Source organism: Azolla caroliniana, unplaced genomic scaffold (genome assembly GCF_043228905.1).
Source record: "Azolla caroliniana isolate FFs.n. ecotype wild unplaced genomic scaffold, voAzoCaro1.0.p SCAF_9, whole genome shotgun sequence".
Taxonomy (NCBI): Eukaryota; Viridiplantae; Streptophyta; class Polypodiopsida; order Salviniales; family Salviniaceae; genus Azolla; species Azolla caroliniana.
Window position 1 is genome coordinate 11,449,201 of NW_028230444.1, and position 16,474 is coordinate 11,465,674.

Genomic DNA, 16,474 nt, shown 5'->3' on the forward strand with positions numbered 1-16,474 from the left:
CTGTGCATTTTTTGTTTGATTTTCGGTTTTCTATTTCCACGTTGTGTACTATTTCAGCCTATCTTTCTCACAGATCTATGATCCGAACACATCAAATTGGTATCAGAGCGTGAGGTGCAAGAATGGAAGGAGGTGTGAGTGGCTTCCCAAGTATGATAGTCCTAAACTCACACAACTACTGTGACTGGAAGATCAAGATGGAGGATCTTCTGATAGTCAAAGATCTGTACGATCCCATCAACAGAAGTGAAACACCCATAGGGGTATTGGAGTTTGAATAGAAACCCCTAAATAGGAAGGCAGTGGCCACCATCAAACAATGTGTAGACGTGAGCGTCCTACATCATGTTGCTAACAACACAAACGCCTACGAAATGTGGCACAAACTGTCGGGGTTGTGCGAGAAGAATAATGCCCTCAACAAAACCTCTCTAATGAGAACGATCGTGAGACTAAAGTATAGAGATGGAGAAAGCATTTTCGTACACATTAACATCTTTATGGGGTTGGTGAATCAACTTGCACCATCAAAGTTCCCATTAGATGATGTTATGCAGGCATTATTGCGGTTATGTACCTTGTCGGACAGCTGAGAGTACATGGTGGTGTCTCTCTATACCCCGTGCCAAGAAGAAAACTTGTCCTTGCAAGTGGTAAAGACAAGTATCCTAAACATGGAGACAAGAAGGAAGGACAATGGTGTCTTGTCCCAGTCGGAGGCAAATATGGCTCAAAATCCCGGCAAAGGAAGAAGCAAGCAAAGAATTCCACAAAGGAGAGGCAAGTCTTAGGCCAAGTCCAAGTCCAGAGGAAAGCTCACATGATTTAATTGTGGAAAACTTGGACATTTTCGAAAGGATTGTCGACACCTTAAGAAAGATAAAGGTGCCTCTAGTGATGTCGAACCCAGACAGATTCCTGATGAGAAGGGTACTTCAGCTATGGCTACAAGTGAAGAAGAGCTTATATTCATTTGCGAGCAAGCGAATGAAAACCTTGCAAATGAAGAGTGCAGTTGGGTGATTGACTCTGGTGCATCGTTCCATATAACTCCCTTGAGAGAGTGCTTCTCTTCTTACACAGTCGGTGATTATGGGCATGTAATGATGGGAGGTAATGGAGCATGCAAAGTAGCCAACATAGGAAGTATATGTGTTACAACATCGATTGCTTGTAGATTGATCCTAAGGGATGTTCGACATATACCTGATATCAGGCTGAATCTGATATTGACTGGAAGATTGGACAATGACGGCTATAGTTGTAGCTTTCAAAATGGCATGTGAAAGTTCTACAAAGGAAGTCTCATAGTGACTCGAGCATAGAAACATGGCATACTGTATGTGATGCATGCCAAGTTGTGCAAGAACGAAGCAAACGTGGCCGCTGACTCGAGTAGAGAGTTATGGCACAAGAGGCTTGACTACATGAGTGAGAGAAGCATGCATATCGTTGACAACTAGAAACTTCTACCAGAAGTAAAAGGAGCGCACTTGGAGAGATGTGTCAATTGCTTGGTCGAAAAGCAGAATAGAGTTACGTTTCACTCAAGACCACAGAAGAGAAGAGAAGTTGCACTGGAACTGGTCCACAGATGTGTGCTACGTGGATGGTCCATCGCATCATGGCGATGGAGCATATCAAAATGGAGCAACAATTCTTCTTGCTTTATTCCCAGTTCATTGAGAAAGCTCTTCATCCATATCACTCCTTGCCAACCTCTATAGCAGCCATGTATTCGGCCTCTATGGTCGACAAGGCCATAGTCTTCCACAGTCTTGACTGCCATGACACTGCTCCCCATGCATAGGTCACACATAGCCTGATGTGGATCGGCTTGAGTCTATGTCCCCCGACATGTCTGAATTGGTAAAACCTTCGAGCATAGGTTTTCCGAAACCATACCTAAGGCACACCCTTGAGGTGCCTTTCAAGTACTGAGTATCCATTTTACTACTGCCCAATGTTCTCAACCCGGATTACTCATATATCAGCTCACCATTCCGACTGCAAATGCTATGTCTAGTCTCGTACAGACCATAGCATACATTAAACTGCCGATGGCCGAAGCATATGGTACTTTCTCCATCTCGGCCTTGTCCTTCTCCCCTTTTCGACATTGCCTAGCATTCAACTTACAATTGGTCGGCAATACAGACTCGACTGGTTTGCTTCCGACATGTTGAATCTTTCCAAGATCTTTGTCACATATTTCTCTTGTGACAACCATATCACATTCTTAGTTCTGTCTTAAACTATGTGCATCCCCACGATCTGTTTGGCCGGTCCAAGATCTTTCATGGCAAAAGGCTTGCTTAAGGCTCTCTTCAACCTCACAATCATCTTGGTATCTTGACCGACCACTAACATGTGATCTGCATATAGTAAGAGAATCAAGAAGTCACCATCATTGTACCTTTTGACAAACACACAATGATCAACTTGTGTTTTATGGAACCCATGTTCCAGCATGAAGGATTTGAACTTCTTGTACCATTGACATGGGGCTTGTTTTAGACCATACAAGCTTTTCCTTAGTCGACACAGCTGATTCTCTTTTCCTTTCTCCACAAAACCTTCATGCTACTGCATATGGATCTCTTCGTCTAATTCCCCATGCAAGAATGTTGTCTTGACATCCAACTGCTCTATCTCCATATTCATACTAGCAGCAATACCTAGCACTCTTTGAATGGATATCATCTGTACGATTTGTGCGAACATCTCATCAAAATGGACCCCTTTCTTCTATTGAAAACCCTTTACTACGATTCAAGCCTTGTATCTAGGTGAGCTACCATCTTCTCCATTCTTCAGCTTGAAGACCCATTTGTTTCTCAGGGCTCTCTTACCTTTCGGTAATTCCACCAAGTCGTAAGTGTAGTTCTTGTGCAAGGAGTCTATCTTGTCTTACATTGCACTCTGCCACTTCTCCTTACATTCTTCTTCCATGGACTCCTCATAACACTCTCGCTCATTTTCATCAGTCAATAAAACATATTGACTGGCGTATCATGAGGGTTCTCTCCTTTGCCTAAGTGGAGATCTTCAACTTCCCATTGTCGGCTCATGTTTGGATGTGTCCGCCGACTCTTCATTCGGCTCGGGTTCATGCAAGTCGATTGATTGTTGAAAATCAATCAACTCCGACTCATATGCGTCAATCGACTTTAGAAGGTCATTGCTCGAGTCAGCTGCGTCATAAATATTAGTCGGTTGCTCGAGTTAGCTAATTCCGATTCGGTTGTGCCGTCTGATTGTCTCCTAATAGTCGACTGGGAAATGGGTTCTGACTTTTGTTGTTTCTAGTCCTCGATTTTCTTGTCTTCCAAGGACACGATGCCCCAACTCCTCATCACCTTCTTGCCGAGTAAGTCCCAAATCCTGAATCCGAATTCATCCTTCGAGTACCCCAGGAATATGCATGGTTTCGACTTGTTGTCGAACTTCAACCTCTAATCCTTGGCTACATGCATATATGCCAAACATCCGAACATCGTCAAGTGTTGATAGTGTTAGGAATATCTCCCTCCAGTGGGAGGAGCTGACTGCTCGGAGAGAGCCGACAATCGAAGACAAGGGAGCAACCGACTGGTCGGATGAGAGCCAACAGTCGAGGAGTCAACTATGAGAGAGTCTACATGGAGAGTTGATCGAGGTCGAAGACACGACTAGCTAGTCGGCCCGACCGGATGGTCGATGAGCAGGGTGACTAGTCGAACCGACCCGACAATCGACGAATGAGTCGACTAATTAGTAAGATTATTATTATTATTATTAGATAATAATAATGGCCATGATTGTAAATAGCCCATTCTGTGTATTAGTATAAATACACCTACGGCAAACATGAGATGTGAGTAGAACAGAATACTGTATGTACAGAGAATAGTGAAGTGAGAGCGCTAGAGGAAACTATGAGCGTAATCGGCGTCATAGCTAGGAAGTTCTGAATGCCAAGAGCCCTGTGAGGTTGTTACACTTTGTAGGAAGAGTGTTGTAACCTGTTATGGCCTATATATTCTCAATATAGTGGAATCTCTATTCCCGTGGTTTTCCTCGTTTAGGGTTTTCACGTAAAATCGTGTGCACAGTGGAGTTTTGAAGTTAAATCGTTGTCGGCCACAACTGGTTTCTCGTGTGCGGAATAATAGTCAATCTAATGGAAAGGAAAAACAAAATACAGAAACTAAGAATGACACAAATTTTAACGTGGAAACCCGAACTAGGAAAAACCACGTAGAGTCCACAAACTCTGAAACAGAACACTATAAGAGAAAGGAATACAATCAGAGATCTCAGAGGCAACAACCTCGAGATCCTGCTTCACCAACAAGCGGCTATGGAGCTCACACGCTTCCACTCACACTCGTTCACTCTCACAGTTACAGAGGCAACAACCTCGTCAACAATAACTTTAAAATAACGCACTTATCTAACATGATTGCCCTAAGTACTTATATACTAATGTAACCTTTCAACTATTTACAAACTTAGCCTTCCGTGTTGGCTATCTCCACGATTTCCGGTTTCAGCCTCCGTCGAGTTGCTCATCAACACGGTTCTTCTCACTTCCCATCCGGAGGGACCTGTTTCCTAACAAACTCCCCCTTCACTCCAGCATGAGATGTCTTACTAGTCCGATCCGCTTCCAACATGCATCCAGCTTGTCGGGTATCAGTACTTTGGTCAGCATATCTGACCCGTTCTTAGCCGTGTGGATCTTCGTCAACGCAAAATATCGATCTTCTACTCGCTCCTGGATCCAGTGATACCTACGTTGGATGTGCTTCATCCTAGAATGGTATGTTGCATTCTTAGTGAGGTGGATGGCACTTTGACTGTCGCAATAGAGCTGGTATTCATCTTGCCGAATACCGAGCTCTCCGATGAAGTCCTTCATCCATAATATTTCCTTGCCGGCTTCAATATCCGCCATGTACTCTGCCTCCGTGGTTGACAACGCAACCGTCTTCTGCAGCCTCGACTGCCATGAAACAGCTCCCCCTGGATATGTCATTACATACCCGGATGTAGACCGGATGGTATCCACATCAGCCGACATATCCGAATCGGTAAAACCGTCAAGTTGAGGTTTACCGGAGCCGAATCGGAGACACATATTCGAAGTGCCCTTCAGTACCGGAGTATCCATTTGACCGCATTCTAGTGCTCCTTGCCGGGATTGCTCATAAACCGGGTCACCACTCCGACTGCGTATCCAATATCTGGTCGACTACACACCATTGCGTACATTAAGCTCCCGACGATAGAGGCATATGGAACCTTCATCATATCCGCCTTCTCTACTTTCGTCTTCGGGCTTTGCTTACCGGATAATCTGCAATTTGCCGGGAGTGTCGATCTGACCGGTTTCGCTTCTAACATGTTGAACCGTTGAAGCACCTTTGTCACATATTTCTCCTGTGACAACCATAATTGCTTCTTTGACCAGTCCCGGATGATGTGCATCCCCAGTATTAGTCTTGTCGGGCCCAAGTCTTTCATTGCGAAAGTTCGGTTGAGAGCCTTCTTCAGCATCCATATTTTGGCTTGGTTCCGTCCGACGATCAACATGTCGTCCACGTACAGAAGGAGTATCAGGAAGTCGCCTCCTTCGAACTTCTTCACAAACATGCAGTGATCGGTTTGCGTTTTGTGATACCCTTGGTCGGTCATGAAGGAGTCGAACTTCTGGTACCATTGTCAGGGAGCCTGCTTCAGTCCATACAGGCTCTTCTTCAACAGGCAAACCAGATGCTCCTTCCCTTTCTCCACGAATCCTTCCGGTTGCTGCATGTAGATCTCCTCTTCGAGATCACCGTGAAGGAATGTCGTCTTCACGTCCAGCTGCTCTACCTCGAGGTCCATGCTTGCCGCTATAATTAGCACCGTTCGGATGGAAGTCATCTTTACTACCGGGGCAAATATCTCGTCGAAGTCGACGCCCTTCTTCTGCTGGAACCCCTTCACCACGATCCTGGCTTTGTATCTCGAGGGGTTGCCGGCATCTCCTGGTTTCAACTTGTACACCCACTTGTTTTGGAGTGCCCTCTTTTCTTTCGGCAACTCCACCAATTTGTACGTATGGTTCTCAGGCAGGGAATCCATCTCATCTTGCATGGCACTTAACCATTTGCGGCTATGGGCGTCACTTTTAGCTTCCTCGAAGCTTTCTGGCTCCCCCTCATCGGTTAGCAACACGTGCTCTGGATCCGGAAATCTCCAGGGGGCCCTTCTCTCTCTGAGAGGATATCTGCGTCCTTGGGCTTCGGTAACCGGCTCCTCCATTTGTTCTTCATCCGAATCCGATTCGAGGTCTTGTCTGGTTTCGGTTTCACCTATTCCTTCTTCTTCGGCCGGTTTTGTCTCCTCATTGTCACCGGTCGGTTCATCGAGTGCTAACCGGCTTCTTGCCGGTTGGAACTGCATTTCATCAAATCGAAATTTTTCCGTACTGGTCGACTCAGAGTTCATTATCTTCTTCTCCAACTCCTAGTCGGTGAGCGTCTTGTCCTCCATGAAGATAATATCTCAACTCCGAAATACTTTCTGGTCGACCGGGTCCCACACTCGGTAGCCGAACTCATCGTCGCCATAACCGAGTAATATGCATGGTCGGGTCTTCGGATCTAACTTTCCTCTCCGGTCCTTAGCTACATGTACGCAAGACACCCGAATACCTTCAGATGCTGGTAAGACACTTCCTTACCAGTTCAGACTCTCTACGGCGTGTCTCCGTCCAAGGGTACTGAGGGTGATATGTTTATCACATATGTCGTCGTAGACAATGCCTCAGCCCAAAACGTCTTGGGTAATTTTGCATGCGCCAACATACTCCGAACCCTCTCCATTATGGTTCGGTTCATCCTCTCGGCCAACCCGTTTAGTTCTAGCGTCTTCGGCACGGTAAATTTGAGCTGGATTCCCTTCGAGCGACAGTACTCCTCGAACTGCCCCCGATATTTTCCTCTGTTATCTACTCGAACCGCCTTTAGCTTCCGGCCGGTTTCTCTTTCCACTCTTGCGTGGAGCTCTTTGAAGACGAATAGCACCTGATCCTTCGTCTTCAACGGTGTGGCCCACAGCTTCCGGCTGTGGTCATCTATGACCATCACGAAGTACTGCGATCCGGCATGTGACTTCGTGTCCACTTGACACACATCAGTATGCACCAACTCCAGTGGTGCATTACGTCTCATCGGTGGCCTCGATCGGAAGGAGGTCCGGTTTTGTTTACGGGCCAGACAATCAGTGCACTTCTCCAAGTGCACGTTCTTCACTGGAATGAGGTTGTCGTCTGAAAGCCTCTTCATCCCCTTCTCGCTCATGTGACACAGCCTCTTGTGCCACAGCTCACCGGCAGTGTTGGATGCCATGTTCACTTCCTCCGGACATAACCAGGCATTCATCAGGTATAACATGTTGCCTTTCCAGGCCCGAGCCACAATCAGGCTCCCTTTGCTGAACTTCATAACACCGTTCCGGATGCTACCCGTGTAGCCTTCATCATCTAACCGACCGGCTAATATTAGGTTCAATCAGACCTCCGGAACATGTCGAACATCCTTCAGCAGCATCTTGCATCCGGTTGATGTCGTCAACCACACATCTCCTATGCCGACAATTCGGCATGTACCTTCATTCCCCATCCGAACACGGTCGTGGTCACCGGCCGAGTAGGATGAGAAGCATTTTCTATCCGGGGTCAGGTGGAACGACGCTCCGGAATCAACCACCCAGGTCATCTCGTCGCCGGCAAGGTTCAGCTCACTCTCCTCGGTGATAAGCATTAGCTCCTCTTCGTTTGCCACGATAGCCGTCGTTCCTTTCCGGTCCTGCCCTCGCCGATCCGAACCATTTCGGTCTGATGACTTCTTCGAATTGGTACTGTCGATTTCCTTGTCTTTTCGGAAATGTCGACAGTTCTTCTAGAAGTGCCCCGGCTTCCCGCAGTAGAAGCAAGTAGGCCTCCCTCTTGACTTTGACTGTGTCCCCGATTTTTCCCGGTTCTGGGGACTCCGGTTCCTTTGTCTTCCACGTTCCGATTCGGAAAGGTGCGCTTTTGAGTCGGAGATCGGTTCCTTGTCCTTCCGACGCGTCTCCTCGTTCAGGATGCTTGTCTTGACCGTCTGCAAAGACAAGTTCTCTTCTTGGCAGGAGGTGCTAACCACCAAGTTCTCCCAGCTTTCCGGCAACGTGCACATCAGCATGATTGCCTGCATTGCATCATCCAATGGGAACTTGATCGTTGCAAGTTGATTTACATACCCGATGAATGTGCTTACGTGTTCAACCATGCTCTCGTCGTCTCTGTATTTCAGGTTTACTATTTTCCTCATTAATGAGGTTCTGTTCAGCGTATTCTTCCTCTCATAAAGACCCGACATCTTCTGCCACATCTCGTGGGCATTCGTGTCGTTCGTAGTGTGTTGAAGGACACTTACGTCGACACACTGTCGGATAGTGGCCACGGCTTTCCTATTCAGAAGTTTCCAATCCGACTCCAATACCCCCTTTGGTATTTCCAATCTGTCGATTGGCTCGTACAACTCTTTTACAATGAGAAGGTCTTCCATCTTAATCTTCCAGTCTGCATAGTTCTATGAATTTAGAACCATCATACCTTGGAAACCGCTCCCGCCTCCTTCCATTTTCTATGTTGCTCGCTTTGATACCAGATTGAAGTTAAATCGTTGCCGGCCACAACCGGTTTCTCGTGTGTGGAATAATAGTCAATCTAATGGAAAGGAAAAACAAAATACAGAAACTGAGAATGACACAGATTTTAACGTGGAAACCCGAACTGGGAAAAACCACGTGGAGTCCACAAACTCTGAAACAGAACACTATAAGAGAAAGGAATACAATCAGAGATCTCAGAGGCAACGACCTCAAGATCCTGGTTCGCCAACAGGCGGCTATGGAGCTCACATGCTTCCACTCACACTCGTTCACTCTCACAGTTACAGAGGCAACAACCTCGTCAATAGTAACTTTACAATAACGCACTTATCTAACATGATTGCCCTAAGTACTTATATACTAATGTAACCTTTCGACTATTTACAAACTTAGCCTTCCGGGTTGGCTATCTCCACGATTTCCGGTTTCAGCCTCGGCCAAGTTGCTCATCAACACTGTTCTTCTCACTTCCCATCCGGAGGGACCTGTTTCCTAACAAGTTTGTGATTTGTACTATTTTACTGTGCTTTAGAGTTAAGTATTTTAGCATATTCTTGCTTGTGGATTAACGATTCATTTCTTGACAAATTGGTATCAGAGCTTGAGGTGCAATCATGGAAGGAGGTGTGAGTGGTTTCCCAGGTATGATAGTTCTAAACTCGCAGAACTATGCAGATTGGAAGATAAAGATGGAGGACCTTCTCATAGTCAACGACCTGTACAAGCCAATCGACAGAGCAGAAATACCGACAAAGGTATTAGAGTCGGAATGGAAACTTCTTAACAAAAAGGTGGTGGCCACCATCCGACAATGCGTCGATGTAAGTGTCCTTCAGCATGTGGTGAACGACACAAATGCCCATGAGATGTGGCAGAAGCTATAAGGTCTATATGAGAGGAAGAATACCCTGAATAAAACCTCACTGATGAGAAAGATCATACAATTGAAATATAGAGACGGTGAGAGCATCGTCAAACACATCAGCACATTCATGGGGTATATAAATCAACTTGCCGCAACCAAGTTTCCCCTTGAAGATGCAATGCAGGCCATCCTGCTATTGTGCACCCTGCCTGGACAACTGGGAGAATCTAGTGGTGACTCTCAACACCTCGTGTTAGGAAGAGAACTTGTCTCTACAAGCGGTAAAGACAAGTATCTTGAACGTGGAAACCAGAAGGAAGGACAAGGGTATCCTAGTCTAGTCTAAGTCAAACTTGACTCAACACACTGGTAGAGGAAGGAACCAGCAAAGGAGTCCACCAAGGAGAGAAAAGTCTCAAGCCAGGTCAAAGTCTAGAGCTAAGCTCATGTGCTTTTATTGTGGAAATTTTGGACATTTCTAGAAGGACTGTCGACATCTTAAGAAGGACAAGAATGTTGGTAATAATGTCAAACTCATGAATATTCCTGATGAAAAGAGCACTTCGGCCATTGCTACGAGTAATGATGAACTCCTGTTCATTTGTGATCAGGTAAGTGCAAATCTAGCCAGTGAAGAATGCACTTGGCTTATTGACTCCGGTGCGTCTTTCCATATAACTCCGTTGAGAGAGTATTTCTCGACTTACATGGCCAGGGATCATGGCTATGTAAAGCTTGGAGATCATGGAGAGCGCAAGATAGCTGGAGTCAGAAGTGTTTGTTTGACGACGTCGACGGGGTATCGACTGACTCTGAAGGATGTTCGACATGGCCTCGATATCAGATTGAATCTTATATCAACCGGAAGATTGGACAACGAAGGCTACAATGGTAGCTTCCGAAACAGGAAGTGGAAATTCTGCCGAGGAAATCTTATAGTGGCCTGAGCACAAAAAGAAGGCACATTGTATATGATACAAGCGTGACTATGCAAGTCGGAAGTGAATGTGGCAGCCGACTCAGCAGTACAGATATGGCATAAGATGCTAGGCCACATGAGTGAGAAGGGTTTGCATCTGCTAGCTGACCAAAAACTTCTACCATAGGTAAAGGGAGTGCATCAGGAGAAGTGTGTCGACTACTTAGTTGGAAAGTAGAACAAGGCAACCTTCCACTCGAGACCACCAAGGAGAAGAGAAGTGCCACTGGAACTAGTACACACGGATGTGTGTTATGTAGATGCTCTATCGCATCGATGAGGACAATACTTTGTGACTTTCATCGATGTCTACAATTGGAATTTGTGGGCTTCCGTACTAAAGTCAAAAGATCAAGTATTGTCGTTCTTCAAGGAGTTCCAAGCAAGAGCCGAATGGGAGTCAGGTCGGAAGTTGAAGGTTGTCTGAACTGACAATGGTGGCAAATATAAAGGGCAGTTGGAGGAATACTGCAAGGCCCAAGGTATTCAAATCGAATACAGAGTACCGAAGACCCATGAGCTAAACGGGCTTGTAGAGAGGATGAATTGAACAATCATGGAGAGAGTAAGGAGCATGTTCTCGCATGCTAAACTGCCGAAAATATACTGGGCTGAGGTGATGTACACGGTTGTTTATCTTATCAACAGGTCTCCCTTAGTATCGTTGAAAGGTGATGTCCCATAAAGGGTGTGGAGAGGAAAGGATGTCTCCTACCGACACCTGAGGGTGTTCGGATGCTTAGCATATATGCATGTGCCTAAGGATCAGACGTCGAAGCTGAAGTCGAAGTCATGCATATTCATGGGATACTCAGAAGATGAGTTCGGCTACATGCTATGGGACTTAGTCGATAAAAAAGTAGTGAGAAGTCTAGACGTAGTCTTCTTGGAAGACAAGACGATTGAGGACTGGAAGCAACAGAAGTCGGAATTGACTTCCCAATTGACTCCCACGACCATTGATTTAAGGTCAAGTCAATCGACACAATCAGCTATTTGGAGACAGCTAGTCGGCACTCCCGAATCCAAGTCGGTGGACTCGGAGCAACTGACAAATACAGATGAGTAAGAGTCGGTAGATCTATGGAAGTCGATTGAAGATTACGAGTCGGAATCAACAAATCCTCAACAACCGATCAACACATATGAACCCGAGACAAGAGTAGAGTCAGTAGAGACATCCGAATTGAAGCCGACAACGAGTGGAAGGAGATACCCACTCAGAGAAAGGAGAGCACCGACAACATATGCCAGTCAATACATCCTCTTGACTGATGAAGGTGAACCAAAGTGCTATGATGAAGCCATTGTCGACGAGCACAAAGAAAAATGGTTGAGTGCAATGCACGACGGGATGGACTCCTTGCATGAAAACTACACCTACGACCTAGTAGAATTACCGAAAGGTAAGAGAGCACTCAGGAACAAATGGGTCTATAAGGTGAAGACTGGAGAAGTCGACAACGCACCGAGGTATAAAGCCCGTTGTCGTGTGAATCTTCACACACTATGTAAAAAAATAATGAAATAATTATTATAGATTAGATTAGTAGAGTATTATAGAAAGATGGATATACTCAAGAGCTTCAAAATGTATTTTACTATATACAAAATGGAGAAATACATATCAAGTTATGAGAAAATGAAGTTTGATTAGATAGAGAAATTAGAACTATCCCACATAGATAGGAAAGTTAAGGCCCTGGCTATATAAACACCTTGAGCTCCTTCATTTTTCATTTGTGCTGAGAGAACTTTGGCCACTTTGTCTTGATGGATGATGGTGGCCAAAATCCCTGAAACTGGAACCGGAACGGGTATGCAAACCGGAAACCGACCGGCAAGCAAAACCGGAAACCGAAATCGGCAAGCAAACCGGAACCGGAACCGGCAAGCAAACCGGAACCGGTCGGCAAGCAAAACCGGAACCGGCCGGCAAGCAAAACCGGAAACCGGCCGGCAAGCAAAACTGGAACCGAAACCGGCAAGCAAACCGGAAACCGGCCGGCAAGCAAAACCGGAACCGAAACCGGCAAGCAAACCGGAACCGGTCGGCAAGCAAAATCGGAACCGGCTACCGGACGATGTTGGACGCGGACGGACGAAAGATTGGATCATACAACAAACTAAAGTAAAGTGAAGAGAACTAAAGTAAAGGCCATGTGGACGCAAGCAACTAAAGAAGGGAGCGCATGGAAAAAGTAAAGGTCATGTGGACAGTCACATGCAACCAAAAGAAAAAGCTAGGCAACTAAAAGTAGAGGCCATGCAACAAAAAGTGAAAAGGCTATAATCAAGAGAGAACTCCATATTTATTCCATTATTTTTTCTACACGAAGGACTCTCCATATTATCTTAATTTTTCTTGTCCTTCTCAACTCTCTTATCTTAGGGAAGCCATAACTCTCATAAACCCTAAAATTCCCTACGGAAGCGATAATACTCATATAACCTAATCCTAATCTTCCCTACGGAAGCGATATCTCTCAAAACCCCTAATTTTTTTCTTTTCTATTAATCTTAGTAAACCTAAAACTTCTAAATCCCAATCTTGGGACATATTGTAATTTCTTTTTCCTTTGTTAATGAAAATTATTAAATTTCTTCTTTCTGTTAATTGTTAAAAATATAAACGCACACATGTGATTATCCTTCGGTCGGAGGCCCCGGGGTCCTGCCTCAAGTTCGCGTATCCTCGTCGTATTTTCGCGACACCGCATAGTGGTGAAGGGTTTACAACAGAAAAAGGGTGCCGACTTCGACGAAATTTTTGCACCAGTCGTGAAGATGAGATCCATCCGAACTATTCTGAGCATAGTTGCTAGCATGGACCTAGAGATTGAACAGTTGGATGTGAAGACAACATTCTTGCATGGGGATCTGGATGAAGAGATCTACATGCAACAGCCCGAAGGCTTTGAGGAGAAAGGGAAAGAGGACCTGGTGTGTCGACTGAAGAAAAACTTGTATGGTCTGAAACAAGCTCCACATCGGTGGTACAAGAAGTTTGAATCCTTCATGGTGGAACATGGGTTCCAGAAAACACAGGAGGGTCACTGTGTGTTCGTCAAAAGGTACGATGAAGGTGATTTCTTGATTCTCTGATTATATGTAGATGACATGTTGATAGTCGGTCAAGATACAAGGAAGATCGGTAGCTTGAAGAAAGCATTAGGCAAGTCGTTTGTCATGAAAGGTCTTGGTCTGGCAAGGCAGATCTTAGGGATGCACATAGTTCGAGATAGAACTAAGAAAGTGTTGTGGTTGTCACAAGAGAAATATGTGACTAAGATCCTAGAAAGATTCAACATGTCGGAAGCAAAGCCGGTCGGCTCTGTGTTACCGACTAACTGCAAGTTAAATACAAAGCAATGCCGGAGAGGGGAGAAAGAAAAGGATGAGATGAGGAAAGTACCATATGTCTCAATCATCGGTAGTCTAATGTATGTTATGGTCTGCACGAAACTAGCCATAGCTTTTTGCTATGGGAATAGTAAGCCGATACATGAGTAATCCAGGAAGAGAACACTGGGCAACGATGAAGTGGATACTCAGGTACTTGAAAGGTACCTCGAGAGTATGTCTTGGGTATGGTGTCGGGAAACCTATGTTCGAAGGCTTTACTGACTCGGACATGTCGGTGGATGTAAACTCAAGCCGATCCACATCAGGGTATGTGATGACCTATGCAAGGGGAGCAATGTCGTGGCAGTCACAACTCCAGAAGTCTGTGGCCTTGTCGACCACAGAGGCAGAGTATATGGCAGTGGTAGAGGTTGGCAAAGAGTTGATTTGGATGAGAAAATTTCTCAATGAGTTGGGGATGAAGCAAAGGGAGTTCTTGCTTCATTGTGACAGCCAGAGTGCCATACATTTAGCAAAGAATTTTGTGTACCACTCCCGAACCAAGCATATACAAAGGAGATATCATTGGTTATGGTAGAAACTGGAGGAAGGAGAGTTTACCCTTGTGAAGATCCATATTGATGACAATGGATCAGACTTTCTGACAAAAAACGTACCGATGGACAAACTCAGAGTCTGTCGACAGAGGACAAGAATAACAAACCCCTCCCCACTAGAGTGAAGGGGGAGTTTGTTAGGAATATGTCCCTCTAGTGGGAGGAGCCGACTGCTCGGAGAGAGCCGACAATCGAAGACAAGGGAGCAGCCGACTGGTTGGATGAGAGCCGATCAAATGGTTGATCGGATCCGACCAGCTAGTCGACAAGGTCGTCAACTAGTTCTTGGACGAGATAGAGAGCCGACTATGATAGTTGACTACATTGATAGATGCTCCAAGTGAAGACAAGGCCAAAAAATCGGGCCGACCTAATGGTCGAAGACAAGGCCAACTAGTTGGGCCGATTAATTATTATATACATTATATAACAATAATAATGACAACTACATTTGTAAATAGCCCATACTATGTATGCATATAAATACACCTAGGGCAACCATTATGAAGTGATGGGAGTTAGAGCTTCTATAGTTGTGTGCAGAAGTGAGAGCAACAAAGACTAGGAAGAGACACGCGCGCGCGCGCGAGAGAGAGAGAGAGAGAGAGAGAGAGAGAGAGAGAGAGAGAGAGAGAGAGAGAGAGGGGCGGGGGGGGGCAAAGTTTAGTGAAACTTGCCTAAACCCTAAACAGGTATTCTCAGTTTTACAGAGACTTGTATATCTTTCTTTTGTACTTTTGTTCATAGTGAAAACCCGTTGTCCCGTGGTTTTTCCCGTTTTAGGGTTTCCACGTAAATACTGTGTATTGTGCATTCTTTGTTTGATTTTCTATTTTCTATTTCCGCGTTGTGTACTATTTTAGTTATCTTTCTCATAGATCTACAGTTCGAACACATCAGGTAGCAAAGAAGAAAGAAAAGAAAACGTAATACAAATTACATAGACCAAGAATAACACATCATGGAAAAGAAGAGGGAGATTGAGAAAGAAGAATACCGGGTTAAGAATGTTTTTTTAATCCTGAAAAGAGAAAGACGAGCCTTGTTAGATCCTCATCGCTCAGACAAAAACATCAAAACAACAAAAAAACAATTGTTCATAAATGCTCTCATACCACTATTAAGAGTTTATTACTTACTAATGAATAGACCAAAATTTAAAAGTAAAAACAAGATAAATAGATTGGATAGAAGAACTCGTCCCACCCGATCACCCTCGAGCTATGATCAAGACATAGCCAACCTACCACCGACGTCCCATACCGTCGGATATTAGGATGACTAATAACTTGGAAGAGATTAATATGATCATCATGATGAATGTCTAGCCTACACCACCAGTGTCTAAGACAACAACCTTTCGACATAATGTGCTTGTGAGGGTAGCTAAACCTCATATTTATACCTCTTCCTAGACCCGATGAACATATGTGCCTTTCTAAAAAGACTCTCCATTCATTGGTTGTCAAGATCATGATAGTGCATGGACCTATCATTCCTTCTATCCAACCATATTAGTCCCTTTCTAACATTAGTGAACATACCATTCACTTATGTAAATATTAGTGACCTACCCTCACCTATGTTATGTGTACATAACAAGAACCTACTAAAATCCCTTTAATAATTGTCATCGATCAAGTGGAGAAGGACCAAATTCGTTATTCATCCTGTATCAAGTATTTGATCAATTGGAGGATATATTGGGAATTGTGCCCCATTATTTAGCTTAAGCCAAGTATGAAACACCCTCCCAAGATGGAAGTTATTTGGCAATTTCCTAGACCACTTAGAAGCCAAATTTATCTATCTCATCGTTTGTTTCAAGGATTAATGAGAACACCCATGAATCATAAATTCATGTTAATATTTGGCAATTGCCCAAATCACTTAGAAACCAAATTAGTGGGAATGCCAATTAAACATAAGGGGTACGTTATGCTCATGGGATGCCGACCCATTTTGGTACGATAGATAAACCAA